The sequence below is a fragment of the Elephas maximus genome, chromosome 2 (genome assembly GCF_024166365.1).
Source record: "Elephas maximus indicus isolate mEleMax1 chromosome 2, mEleMax1 primary haplotype, whole genome shotgun sequence".
Taxonomy (NCBI): Eukaryota; Metazoa; Chordata; class Mammalia; order Proboscidea; family Elephantidae; genus Elephas; species Elephas maximus.
Genome location: NC_064820.1, coordinates 159948030 through 159963499, shown reverse-complemented (window position 1 = coordinate 159963499; position 15470 = coordinate 159948030). Strand labels below are relative to the sequence as shown.

General features: G+C 41.0%; 1 protein-coding gene across 2 annotated transcripts in view; it reads right to left on the bottom strand.

Moving 5' to 3' along the window:
• The window catches only part of SH3RF2 (SH3 domain containing ring finger 2), a 158753-nt gene that overhangs the window by 123835 nt on the left and 19448 nt on the right, over positions 1-15470 (bottom strand). The gene's annotated exons all lie outside the window — the stretch shown is intronic.

Sequence of the window (15470 nt, the reverse complement as noted above, 5' to 3'; positions counted from 1 at the left end):
TTGTTCCTCTGCTCTGAGCCCTCTTTGCCATATTTTTCCAATTGGCTAACTCTTTCTCATCTTTTAGGTCCCAGTTGAGATGTCATTCCCTCCAGAAATCCTTTCTTGATTTCCAAGCACTGGCTGGGTGCCTCTCCATGGTACCCTTTACTTTCCCAATCATAGCCCTTATTCCACTGCATTTTAGTTTCATATTTACACATTTGTCTCACTCCAATAGACCATGAGTTTCTTGAGGGCAGGATTCATACCTTGGTTCCAGTTGTATCCCTTATGCCTAGCTATATGCCTGGCACTATGAATACAGCAGCAAACAGGACAAAGTCTTTGCCATCATGGAACTCAAACTAGGATCTAGGTAACGTAAACTGCCAGCCCCAACTTCACCTTGGCCCCGACAACCCTCAAAATTCTTTCACCAAATAGGTCAAGCAACTTGCCATAATGCCAGACCATGAGGCAAAGTCCAGGGGTAAAGATAATTCACGAAGCCTCTGTATCTCTTGGAAGGGTGCAAAGGATGTAGGAGCAACTACAGAGCAGATGCCTATCTCTGGGGTGATGTAGCCCAGCAGATACTTCTCCTTCTGGTGGTACTCACCCCTTGAAACAGTGCTCAGGTTGGAATAGGACTTCACATGCAGTCCATTGTCCCTTCTATGGCTCTGGGCAAAGCCAGGTCATTGCTGTGTGACTAGCACCCTGAAATCTGAACTACAGGGAGCAGGTCAAGTATTGTGGGTAGACGGTAGTGGTGGTGGTGGGGGCCATATTCTTCTAATGCCTTTGCCCACCCCTCATTCCCTTAGGAGGTAGCAAACTGATTTGTCCTGAGGAGAAGAAACAGAGCCTTTGCTATTCTAATGGGATGCTGGAATATTCCTTGTCCTCTCCATCTAGTAGAGCGAAGAACACGGTCTTCCTTTTTCTTTTCCTCCCTTGCTTCCTCTTTCCCTTCCTTCCATCTTTCCTTTATTTTTTTCTTTCTTCCCTCCCATTTTTGTATCATTAGGTTTATTTTACACATGAATGGATAGTAAACCCGTTGCCATCGAGTTGATTCCGATTCACAGCGGCCCTACAGGACAGAGTAGAACTGCCCCATAGAGTTTCCAAGGAGCACCTGGTGGATTTGAACTGCCAACCTTTGGGTTAGCAGCCATAGCTCTTAACTACTATGCCACCAGGGTTTCTGAAGGATTTCTGAAGGGATAGTAAGCTATGTTAAATAACCTGCCCAAGGTCATTAGATAATGAATGGTACAGTAAGAACTTGAACAAAGTCTACCTGACTCTAAATTCCAAGAGGCATATTCTTTGAAGAAAGAGAGATCTGGGTTCACAAATCAGCTATTCCACTTCTAGCTGGGTGACCTTGGCCCAGTCGCCTCTTCTTTAAAAGGGGATAAAATAACACTCGCCTTATACAACTGTTGTGGGACTAAATGAGACAGTTCATATTACAAAGCTCAGAACGTGGTACATACTCAAAAACTGTTAGCCATTATCATTATCATTATCATTATTACTTCTTGACTATTCCAAACCTTACGTTTCATCTAGCGTCTTAACCTTTGGGGTTGATCTCACTTTGGCCATTCCAGAGATGACAGTCTTGTTTGCCAACTCTGCTGGGGTCAGCTAAAACTGGTTGCTGTGAAGTCGATTCCAACTCATAGTGACCCTACAGGACAGAGGAGAATGTCCCCATAGGGTTTCCAAGGAGCGGCTGGTGGATTGGAACTGCTGACCCTCTGGTTAGCAGACGAGCTTTTAACCACTGTGCCGCTGGTGGTCTCTGGGGTCTGCTAGGACCACGTAACTTTCTTCTTCAGTGCCCGCCATAACACTTAGCACATAGCTGGCCACAAGTGGTCTCCTGGTCAATCTTTGTGGAGGAACTGGTAGAATGACTGCACTTCATTAATTTTTACCTTAGCCTGCATGCCTTATATTTCTGCTTGGCCTCCCCCTTCCTAGAAAGCAGCGCAGTGTTGAGGAACAAACAGTGTTTTTGTAGCTTTAAGCCATGAGTTGGCAAAGACTATCAGGTAAACTGTGATAGGAGGTGGTCAGTATATACTCTACCATTATTCACTCCCCTACCCCCTTAATCTGACAATTCTCTACTTTCCCAAGAAAGAAAGATTGAGGTGCGAAATAAATCCTACTCGTATTGCCTAATAATAATGATGGCTAATAGTGACCAAGCCCTTACTCATATTAGCTTTACATGTATTAACTCATTTAATTCTCAACAAAACTTTTGGCAGATGTACCATTATCATCCCCTTTTAGAGACCAGGGAACTGAAGCTCAGGGATCTTAAGTGATTTGCCCAGATTCCTACTGCCAGTCAGTCATCTGAAATCAAACCCATGCTCTTAACTCCTATGCTGTATCTGCTTTCCTTCCTCATGGGAACTGACTGAAAAGACAGTCAGTAAAAGAAAAGGAAATATTCTTTCTATTCCCAGGCCTCTAGAAACTATGTGAGTTCAGAGCTTTGAGGCTTTTTTTTTTTTTTTAAAACTGATGTGAAGTTTATAGACTTGGTGTCTATCTGATAATTTATAAATGTGTCATTGTCACTGGCATGATCGTAAATGCAATTTGATCTCTACATGATTCACAGGGAAATTGAAGGTGGGGGAAATTAATTTCTTGTGAAACTAGGAGTTGTTTTCAGATCATAAGGAATATTCATGGTCTTCCAAATCTAAGCAGTCTTTGAGGATTCTTCCTCACTGGTCAAGAACTCAGAAATCCAGCCTAAAGAGTCTGGTAAATGTTACCCACATGTTTTCACACCCTTGGTCATGACTTCCATATCAGGTGTGTTCTAGCCAAAGTGGGTTGTCTGGCGGGACCTGAAAAGCAAATTCAGGTACCTGTATGTTCAGCAGTTCAAACCCACCAGCCACTCTGCAGGAGACAGATGTGGCACTCTTCCTCCATAAAGATTACAGACCTGGAAACCCTATGGGGCAGTTCTATTCCGTTCTCTAGGGTCGCTAGGAGTTGTAATCGACTCGACGGCACCTAATAACAACAACATAGAATGCATTAAGAAAATATTCCCCTTTTGCTTTTTCCTCTAGTCCCATTCTCTGGTCAAGATACCCTTTGTCGGCAGTTTGATGTATACACTTCTAGACCTGCACTGTCCGATATGGTAGCCACCAGCCACATCTGGCTATTAAGTACTTAAAAGGTGGCTAGTGGGTTTTATAATGTGCTGTAAATTAAAAATACACATTAGATTTCAAAGACTAAGTATGAAAAAGAATGTTAAATATCTCATAAATAGTTTTTCTTATTCATTACATGTTGAATCAACATTCTTGATATATTTTTTTCAGATAAAATAAAATTTATTATTAAAACTAATTTTACCTGTTTCTTTTCATTTTTTTAATGTGGCTACTAAAGAATTTAAAATTACACGTTACTCACGTTATATTTCCATTGGGCAGTGATGTACTAGATTTCTTTTTCTATGAATATACTAACACACATATATAACTTTTAACGAAAATATGTACATAGCAAATGTAGATATTGTTCTTCGACTTGCTTTTTTCATTTAGCAGTACTTTGTGGACATATTTTATTAGTATATTTATAGCAACCTCATTATTTCGAACACCTGTAATATCCTTTGTGTAGATATATCACTGTTTCTTTAACAAAGTCCCTATTGCTGGGTTTCAGGGTTGTTTCCAGTGTTTACAAACAAAGCTGCAATAAGCATCTGTGTACAAATATCATTAAGCACCTCACCGGTATTTCAAAAGTGAGAGTATTAAATCAATAAGTAAACACATTTTAAAATTTGATAAATTAGGCCATATTATTAACACTTTTGGGGTCATGGACCCCACTGAGAATCTGATGAAGGCTATGGACTCTTCCCCCAGGAAATTGTACATAAGCAAACATCCATACAATGATTCATATACTGTCAGGAGGGTCAGAGATTTCTTGAAGCCAAACAAGTTAAGAAGCCCACTTCTAGAGAACCAGTTCACCATAAATTCAGTTTCCATGTGTCCTGATTGCTGACTAGAAAGAAAACAGTCCCACATAGCAGTCAAGACCTCTCACTCTGGTGTTAGCCAGGCCTAAGTTACAATCACCGCTCTGCCACTTATAATTTGTACAGCCACAGGGTCATCCCTGAAACTCACTGAGCCTCAGTTTCCTCCCCCAGGATATGGGGGAATGAGACCTACCTCATGAGGCCTGACACATGGCAGGTGCTAAATAAATATCACTTTTCATTTTTTGGCATTTCTATTGAATTATTTTATCTTGAAGCATCTTTGTTCCACTGGTAGAGTTAACACATTGCTTGAAGTGCTCAGCTAACATCCAGTGACTGACTAGGGCAGGATTCATAAATGGGCAAATTAAAGGATCCAGCAGGTATTTATTTAGCGATTACTTAAACATTTGGAGTCATTTCTTCACACAAAACTACTGTTTTGAAGCAGCTGCCTAAATAGGAGCCTTAAAAATTATTCAGCTCATAGTAGGACTTCTTTCCCAATATCATTGTTGTAACTAGAGAATTTTCACCTAAAGTATCAAAGTTAGAGAGTTCTGTTTATTCCTCCGAAGGGTGTTTGTGTCCCTATCTATAACAGTAATTACATGTATTTGTTTGATGGGTATTCAGCCTCTGATCTCTTCATTCCTACCCATAAAATTTGGCATATCCTATGTGCCAGAACCATATCTTTCACTTTTGTTCCCACAGCAGTTGGTACAGTGCTGGATATAGAATGTGTATTTTAATCCTTGTGAAAGTGAACCCCTGTCCAGGGACCAGGGTGCTTCCTAGAGTAAAGACGGGAATTTTTATTCAAACTATTTCCATTGGTCTCAAAATAATAAAAACAACAGCTAACATTTATGAGCATTTACAATGTGTCAAGCATTGTTATAGACTCATTAGGTACACTGTCTTCCTTTATTCCCAAAACCCTGTGATATGGTATTTTTAACATTTTTGGAGTCCCTAGGTGGTGCAATGATTAATGTGGCTGGCTGCTAACCAAAAGGTTGGAGGCTTGAGTTCACCCAGATACACCTCAGAAGAAAGGCCTGGCGATTTCCTTCCAAAAAATCAGCCATAGAAAGCCCCTGGAGCACAGTTTTACCCTTTTAGAATCAACTTGATGGCAACTGGTTAACTCCACTTTTACAATGGAGGGAATGGAGGCTCCAAAATAGATTTCAAATATGTCACTTCTCTCTATCTCCTCTTCTACCATCTTAGTTCACGCCACTGTCATCTCTCTTGGCCATACTCTCCTAATAAACCCAAAACCAAACTCATTGCTTTTGAGTCAATTCCCACTCATAGAGACCCTATAGGACAGAGGAGAGCTGCCCCAAAGGGTTTCCAAGGAGTGGCTGATGGATTTGAACAGCCAACCTCTCGGTTAACAGCTGTAGCTCTTACCCACTACACCATCAGGGTTTCCACTCTCCTAATAAAAAATAAAAAATAGGTCTCCCCAATTCCACTTTGCCCTCATCTAAGCCTTCTCACCAATGCAACCTGAATGATCTTTAAAAAAAAGGAAAAAAAAAAGTAAATTGGGTCATACTGTTCACCTTTCAAACCTTTCAGTGGTTTCCCACTGCCTTTAAAATCTGATCAGACCCTTCTTTCCTCTTCCCTCTTCCCTCACAACCCATATCTCTCCTCTTCTTCCCAAAGCCTAAGGTCATGTCCTCTAACAGTTCAATCTCCCTCCTCAGCGCTTTTGCACAAGCTATTCCCTTTGCCTCAGACACTTTTGTCCAACTTTTTAGTAGTCTCATTCCTACTTATTTTTGGGCCTCAATTTAAACTTTGTTCCCTCAGGAAGTACTTTTTTTTTAAATCCCTCATTTTAATTAAATCTTCCTTCTCAAATATTCCCTCCCTTAGCTTTCAGACCTTTTTTCTTCTTATTACTAACCACATGTTGAAATTATATATTTACCTGTGTGTCTTGCTACTTAACATCTCTCTGATGAGACTGAACACACCATAAAAATGTAGTAGTTTGTCTGACATATGGTGGATGATAAGTATTTGTCGAAAAGATGAATGACACTTAGAGAAGTCAGTGTCGACACTGATTATCTTAGTTCTTTTCAACTTTTAAAACTCCTGAATGCCCAGGCTAGTGTTCTCTGTTCAGAAGTCATTCAGTGTTTGTTGAAATGAATAGAACCGAACTTCAATTTTCTTTCCTTCTCTTAGTATAACAGACGACTTCCATCACCCTAGTCCAAAATAATGTTGGCACTAGACAGCAAATAATGATAGTTCAGAACACTTTTATGATGATTTGTAACAGAGTGTGTCAATTGGCCGTTTACTATGGGGCTAATATGGCCCCAGATAGCCAAGTGAACTCACAGCACTCTTGACTTGATGGCCACCTTCAGAATCAGACAGTGCCCAAAGGTAAACACCACTGACAAAGCAGAGCGGTGCCGTTTCTATGAGGAAAATTGAAAAATTGCAACTAGTGGTTGAAATATGATTCTTCTCGTTTTTGCTTTTGAACAACCTTGCTAGAAATAGCAAAAGCCTAAAAAACGAGTGTACTATTTCATTTAATTACTCTCAGAACATACAAGAAAATGTCTTTCTACAGGAGCATTTTTTTCCTGAAAACCAAGTGGAGCTCTGAGGTGAATCACTTAAGGACCTAGAGTCAAAACTGACAGGGCAAATCTATACCACCTGCTCACCTCTTGTTTTTGCTGTAAATATAACTTAATTATAACTGCAGTTTGGACTTTTTGGTGATAGGGAGATGCAGCAATAAAAACAAAACAAACAAACAAGCAAACCAAAATAAAGAAAATTCTAAGGAATCAGAGTTGGGGGTAAGGAATGGAGTTGAGGAAGGTCAACCTAACATCATATTATCCAATCCCCTACCTTCAGGGGACTTGGAAACCAGTTACAAGTGATAGTAGGAGGGGTTTTGGTGTTTAATCATCTTAACAGAACAGAGCTCTTCATTATAATAAAAAAATCCTCTTGTGCAATAGTTTAAATATGTTCTATGCATTTCCAATATTGTTTTGATGCTTTCCATTATGAAATGGTCGTTCACTCAGCTAATCTTAATCCCTTAGTTCTTTGACCTCTTTCTTATTGGGAAAAGGGGAAAATTTGTCAGAGATTACAACTAACTCTATAAAGTCACTAATTCATTCAGCATCCACGTATCCGCTATTTATCTTGTGCAAGGAACTGAAAAAAACAGTTGGACAATAAGAAGTCATTTCCCTCAAGGACCTTCAAGTACAGAAGGAGAAATAGGCAAGATATAAATTTCCATAGAGGGAGATTAAGTGTTATAACAGGGGAAGTATGGAATGCAAAGGAGTTCTTGACTCAGACAGCCCCTTTTCTTCCTTTATTTTGCCCTCTTACTTGGATGTTCTGGCAAAGCTGGCTCTCTCTTTATCCTGCATTCGATCCTGCATTCACCTTGTCATCTTCTGACCTGTGGATTTTGGAACATGAGCCAGCAGGTTGCCACCTGACCTGCAGATTTTGGGTTTGTCAGCCTCTGTTACCACGTGAGTCAGGAGAAGCCTCCAGCCTGATGCCCAACCCACAGATTTGGTGCTTGCCAGCCCTGGTGGCGTAGTGGTTAAGAGCTATGACTGCTAACCAAAAGGTCTGCAGTTCGAATCTACCAGGTGCTCCTTGGAAACTCTATGGGGCAGTTCTACTCTGTCCTTTAGGGTGGCTATTTGTCAGAATTGGCTCGACGGCAATGGGTTTGGTTTGGTTTTTAGCCTCCACAATTTTCTGAGCCATTTCCTTGAAATAAATCTCTCTATATTTATTACACGTCACTGGTTTTGCTCCTCTAGAGAACCCAGTGTAAGACACTCACCCAGGGCAAATGAATCAGGGATACACAAGGGACACAAGGTAAGTTAATTGGAGTCTCCTTGGCAGAATGGTCATGGAAGGTGTCCTCATTTTCTCTAAGGTTAAGAGCTTTAAGTATAGTGTAGGCTGGGACTGCCAGTAGTCTTTTTCCTAGAAAGAGCTGAGAGACAGAAATACAGAACCCAGATGATTGTGAAACATGGATTCTGCCATGCCTAAAGTCCACCCTTCAAAATTTCATGAACCAACAATCCCCTACTCCCCCTGGTCCCTTTTTGTGCTAAAGGTCCCTGGGTGGCACAAGTAGTTCAAAGTAAACTTGGTGGTTCAAACTCACCCTTCAGCACTGTGGAAGAAAACCCTGGCAATCTGCTTCTGTAATGATTATCGGCAAGAAAAAACCCTGTGGAACAGTTCTACCCTGTAGCACATGGCATGAGTTGGAATTGACAATGACAACAGGTTTGTTTTTTTGTTTTCTTCTTCTTTTTTTGCTTAAGCCAGTTTGAGAAGGCATTTTGCCATTACAACTGAACAAGTTCTCACAGAGCTGATAAACGGTGTTGACTCAAAGAAAATTTTCTTGGATAAGTTGGTCAAATTTGTATTAGTAAAAATTGATATTTCAGGCAAACACCTGGCTTCGCCAACTTGTCTCTTCAGTTAAAATGATAAAACCATTGTGGCTAGAGCCACATGGCCAAGTGGCTGCCCAGACTTGTATTTTTCAGTCAAAGCTACAAAATTCTTTTAACCACTAATCATTGTGATTTATGTCCTGTACTTTAGGTATTTGAATCTTTTCATTCCAAAGAATCCTGAAATAGTTCCTGTGAATGCAACTTCATCCACTTCTGAAATGTTCTCTGTCTCCTCATCCCTCCAGGCCAGAAAGGGGCAGTGGTTGTCTAGAGTCAAAGAATGTGCCTTCTTGGGAAAAGAGAAATTTCTTATGAGTCATCATGTCCTTAAGTCTACAGCCAAATAGGGAGAACTGTCACAGTAACAACTAAAGATGACCCCTTAGGATCTTCTCTTGTTACAAACTCTTTTGAATGGATAAGAGGCAAAAAAATGAGGAGGGGTGCAGGCATGGTCCTGAAAAACCCTATTGTCTTCAAGGATAATATCTGTTTACCCTCTTCACTTATCTCCATGGGCAACTTTGCAAGAGTCAGGGCTGGCTGGTATTCACTGTAGGAATATATGTTAGTGAAACTAATTTCAGCATCTGTATAAAAATTTCCATTAGTTGCTTGCTGCTATCAAATATCACACTACCTGTGAAAGCTCTTTGAGGGATTGCATTTTAACTTCCTGCCTTGTTTTTGAGTGAAACTGAGAAATTGTATTTGCCAGCTGCCTTGCTTATTGGATTCTTTTTGATCCCAGTTTTGACCCTTCTAATGGAGCTTTAAGTGCCAACAGCAATTTTGCATCCTCTTAGTATTCTTCCTAAGTAAGAGTCTCATTTTCCATTTCAGTAGTCTTCCAGTGTGGAGCTCTGGTGGCACAGTGGTTAAGCTTTTGGCTGCTAACCAAAAGGATCAGCAGTTCGAATCTAAAAGCTGCTGCTTGGAAATCTTATGAGGCAGTTCTACTCTGTCCTATGGGGTTGCTATGAGCCGGAATTGACTTGATGATGACAGGTTCCGCCCCCCCCTTCCCAGGGGTAAAAGTGCCAGGTTTCCATTTATTGGAAATATAATGTTCCCTTTTCCCTCAGAAAAAAAAATTTAGACAGCCATAAATGTTAAATACAAGTGAGAAGAGGTAGGTCATCTTTAAATGAAAGTTCAGGGAACAAATATTTTAGACATAAGGAAACTACGGATATATAGGACTTTAATTTCCATTGTAGTTTTGTCAGTTCTAGACATAGAGGAGTATTAGGACATAGAATCAGCCCTTATTTGTTAAAGTTTCCAGATCATTTCAGTCCAACAGATGTTTACTAAGTGCCAGTCACTGAACCAGGTAGTGGTGGAAGACACTTTCCTTTTTCTCTGGGGCCGGGAAGCTGGAAAGATGAAAGCCTGGGCTGTCTGCTGCCATGTTTCTTGCAGTGCATATCTGTGATTCTTTCGACTGCCCAGCATCTGAATACCTTTTCTGTGTTTGGGAACGCACCCATCTTGTGAGTTTTAGTGGTGGCAGAACCTGTCTTAAAATAACAAGTTGAAAATGCCAGCTTTGCCAGCTGCCTTAGTCATCCGGTGCTGCTATAACAGAAATACCACAAGTGGATAGCATTAACAATGAGAAGTTCATTTTCTCACAGTGAAGTGGGCTAAAAGTCCAAGTTCAGGGCATCAGCTCCAGGGGAAGGCTTTCTCTCTCTGTAGGCCTTCTGACTAGGAGCTTCTCCACGCAGGGACCCCGGGTCCAAAGGACACACTCTGCTCCTGGCACACTGCTTTCTACCAAGAAAGTATGAGGTCCTCCTGTTTTTTTTGCTCACTTCTCTCTTTTATATCTCAAAAGAGATTGCCTCAAGACACAATCCAATCCAGTAGGTTGAGTCCTGCCTTACTAACACAACTGCTGCCCACCCCCCCCCATTAACATCGTAGAGGCAGGATTTACAACATATAGGAAAATCACAAAATGCCAGGAATCATGGCCCAGCCAAATTGATACACACACTTTTGGGGGGACATAATTCAATCCATGATACCATTGCTTACAACCAAGGATATAGGTGTTGTTATTAAATGTACCTGACATGGAACACCAGATTGAGTGTTAGTGGCACAAAGTGGGCAGAGAAACCTCCTACCCACCTTTGTGTGAAGATGGAGGTGGCTAAAACAAGGTCCCATTGCAGCAGTAGGGGTGGGGTCAAGGGAGGCCTCAGTGTTGAGTGCCAGCCAGGTCAGTACTGGAAGCTAATACTTAAACATTTGAGGTGTCTGAAATCAGGCTTTCCAGCTCTTCCAGAAAGGTGTATGTCAAGGCTGCATCCTTTCACCATATTTATTCAATCTCTATGCTGAGCATAGAAGCTGGACTATTTGAAGAAGAATGTAGCATCAGGATTAGAGGAAGACTCATTAAGAACCTGCAGTACATAGATGGTAGAACCTTTCATGCTGAAAGTAAAGAGGACTTGAAGCACTTACTGATAAAGATCACAGCTTTCAGTATGGATTACACCTCAACATCAAGAAAACAAAAATCCTTACAACTGGACCAATAACAAATGAAGAAAATACTGAATTTGTCAATGATTTAATTTTACTTGGATCCACAATCAATGCCCATGGAAGCAGCAGTCAAGACAATAAACAGATAGGACTTCTGACCAAAATGGCACCGTAGACAGAAGCACTATGCCATCCCTCCACAGCAAAGACCTGAAAAACTAAGAAAAATAGAGACAAACGTCATTCCTGGAACCCGAAGTGTCAAATGAACAGATAAAGAACTCAGCCAAATACTGAATAGAATAAGAAACTGACAGAGAGCAGAGAACGACGAGAGATAGGTGTGGAGGTTCCCTATTAGCTAACACAGCACGGATACACCTTGAACTCCTGTTGGAGATCGGTGGACAGGGAGCGTGGGAAAGCAGCTTCACAGAGCTCCCAGCAGGAGACAGAGCACCTGGTAAGCAGTGATACACATGGTGGCTCAGCTGGCTGGGAAATGCAGCGTCTGTGCTGCTTGGATTCACCCCGTCCACATCAGAGATCAGCAGACAGGAAGTACGGGAAAGCAGCTTCATGAAGTTCTCAGCAGGAGACAGAGCACCCGGTAACCAGTGATACATGCTTTCCTAGCCCCTACCCTTCTCTCCCCTCCTTCGGCCTCCTCTGCCTTCTGCCAGTTGCAATCTCTTGGCTGAAAGGCAACTGCTTTGGCCCTGGGGTGCTTGGATTTGCCCTACCCACACTGGCTGGCTCCCTGAGTGCTAGTTGTCTGTTGCTGATATTGCTTTTTTCCGTTTCTTTTGGTTTCTTCTGTGCCTCCCACCACCTCCCCCTCCTTTCTCTCAAACACCTGGCTCTGGGTGCCATCTTTGCTTCTCCCGGAAAGGCTGTGAAGCACTGCTCGACTGGGGAACCACTCCCCTGGCCCATGACACCATGCTGGTGGGACCCCTTGGGCTTTTTTTTCTGTGCTTTGTTCTGTTTTGTTTGTCTTCTTTTTCTTTTCATGGCTTGGGAGCCCTTTCTAGTCAGGCTGCCCTGCACAGCTTAGGGGCCACTCCCCCAGTCTGTGCAGACCCTGGGGGCATTTCTTTTTTCTTTGTCTCTCTCTTTTTTCTTCTGTCTTTTTCCTTTTTGTCTTTCTTCATTTCTCAGTTCTTGTCTCTCTATACTTACCTTCTTCTCCTGTCTCCTGACTACCTGGTGCTGACATCTATACCCCCTCCAGCCAGGCTATACTGTGCAACCTGGGAGCCACTTCCCCAGTCTTTACAACCGCATCAGTGTGACACCTGGGGGCTTTTTTCCCCCCCAATTTTTGTCTACTTATTTTTTTTTCTTTCTTTTTCCCTTTCTCATTTTTTGCTTTTTGTTTTTCTCCATTTCTCATCTCATCACTCCAATGGCAAGCTCCCTTAGCACTCTTTTTTCTGGCTCCTGTTTCTTTCTCCTTTCTCTCCTCTTTCCCATACCCATATTAGCTCCACACATTATAACCTCCCCCATCCCTCCTGCCTACCTGCACCATGCACTGAACATCACACCCCCGAGCAGCACAGGCACAGCCTACCAGAACCTGACCAGCACTGATTCCTGGCCTGCCCTGTTGACACTAGTATGTGCCACAAACTACCCATCCCAACCCCTCCCCTTCAGTTGAACCTACCCTGCTGCACCATAGCTGAGTGATTGGCCCTGCCCCTTGGACAAGGAGGTGAAAAGTATTGTGACCACAGACGAGCAAACAACAAAGAACACACAGCCCACCTACTCAGACATAACCAAATAAAACAAAAAAGTAGGATGAAACAAATAGATCTACAACTAATAAATGAAGAAAATAACTACTGAATGTCCCAAAGACAGCAGACAATACCAAAACATATAAAAAAGAAGGACAGGATGGTGCCAGTAAGTGTCCAAAATAAAACACCAGCTGACTTTCCAGTAGAAGAAAAGGCACAAGAACTACCTGACAGGGAATTCATATCTCTAATATTCAGAGCTACCCAAGAGTTGATGCAAAAAGCAAACAGAAATGAGGGAAAAAAATAGACAAATTCATGGAAGATACAGACAAAAAAATGGAAGAATTCAGGGAAATAATACAGGAACAAAATGCCAAAATAAATTCACAACTAGAAATTATACAAAAATAACAATTTGAAATTCAAAAGATAAACAACAAGATTTCAGAAATGGACAGTGTCATCGAAGGACTGAGGAGCAGATTTGAAATGATGGAAGATAGATTAGTGAAATTGAAGACAAATACTTGGATACAACTCTGAGGAAAAATCAGAAAAAAGAATGAAGAAAAATGAAGCAACCTTGAGAATTATGTGGGATACAATCAAAAGCAAAAATCTGTGAGTGATTGGAGTTCCAGAGCAGGGGGAGAAAACAGAAAACACAGAGTGGATCATTGAAGAAAACTTCCCTAATATCATGAAAGATGAAAATCAGACCATCCAAGAAGCTCAATGAACCCCATATAGGATAGACCTCAAAAGAAAATCACCAAGGCATATCATAATCACACTCACTAAAACCAAAGACAAAAAAAAAAAAAAAAAAAAATCCTGAGAGCAGATTGAGAAAAAAAGTCACATACAGAGGAGAAATAATAAGACTAAGCTCTGATTATTTGGCAGAAACCATGCAGGCAAGAAGGCAATGGGATAACATATATAAAACCTTGGAAGAAAAAAATTGCCAAACAAAAATGATATATTCTGCAAAACTCTTGTTCAAATATGATGGTAAAATTAGGACATTTCCAGATAAACAGAAGTTAAGAGAATATGTAAAAATGAAACCAAATTTAAAAGAATTATTAAAGGGAGTCCTCCGGTCTGAGAACAAACAACATCAGACCACAGCCTGAATCTAGGACGCAAGATTGTACCAGCCAGATACCAACCTAGGAAATGAATTTTCTCAAGGACTAGCCAAAACCAAAAGAATTGCAACAGGGAACCAGAGAGGTTAATCTGTAAATGACAACAACAAAAGAGGGAATAAATGGTGTAGGTATAGAACCTTCTAATGGAGAGGAAGGCAAGGCAATATCAAGTAATAACAGACTGGTTCAAACCTAGGAAGGTAAGGGTAAATTTCAAGGTAACCACAAAGAAAGTTAACAAACCTACTCATCAAAATAAAGAAGAAAAACATAAAGACTCAGTAAAAACAAAATCTATAAAAACAAAAGAAATGAAAAAGAAATCCACAAACAAAAGGAACTCAGCACAGGAAAGTAAGAGGAACAAAGAAAATGTTAGCACCACAAAAAAAAAAAAAAAAAGCACTGCAAAATGACAGTGATAAACTCACACTTATCGATAATTACACTGAATGTAAATGGCCTAAGTGCACCCATAAAGAGACAGACAGTGACAGAATGGATAAAAAAACAGGACCCATCAATACGCTGTCTACAAGAGACATACCTTAGAAACACAGATGTAAATTTATTAAAAATCAAAGGATGGAAAAAAATATATCAAGAAGTTATGAAGATGTATTGTACCAGGCAATTCTGCTGCAAAAGACCTCTTGAAAGTGTTGAAAAGCAAAGATGTCACTTCAAGGACTAAGGTGCGCCTGACCTACACCATGATATTTTCAATTGCTTCATATGCATGCGAAAGCTGGACAATGAGTAAGGAAGACTGAAGAAGAATTGTCTCAGTTGAATTATGAGTTGGCAAAGAATACTGCATATACCATGGACTGCCAGAAGAATGAACAAGTCCTTCTTGGACGAAGTTCAGCCAGAGTGCTCCTTGGAAGTGAGGATGGCGAAACTTTGTCTCATGTGCTTTGGACAAGTTATTAGGAGGGACCAATCCCTGGAGAAGGACATCATGCTGGGTAGAGGGTCAGCAAAAAAGAGGAAGACCCTTGACGCGATGGATTGACACAGTAGCTGCAACAATCAGCTCAAACATAGCAAAAATAGTGAGGATGGCGCAGGAGTGGGGATTGTTTTGTTTTGCTGTACATGGATGGGGTCACTATTAGTCAGAACCAACTGGATGGCACCTAACAACAACAGCAGCGATAAAGTGAACAGTAACACTCGTGAGGAATGTGCTCTTAAGAACAATCAACCATATGAGAACAAAAGGGCAGCATTTGCTCAAAACCAAAGTTCAGAAGGCAGAAAGGGGTAAGGAAGATGGGCCAATGGAAACAGGGAATACAGGGAGGAAGTGGGTAGAGTGCTGCCACATTTGAGGAGATCGCAGCTAATGTCATGAAACAAGATATGTGCAAACTGTTGAACAGGAAACTTATTTTCTCTATAAACCTTCACCCAAATCACAATAAAATGTTCAAAAGAAAAAAAAAAAAGAAAGTGTCATCCAGGTTGCAAAACATTACACATG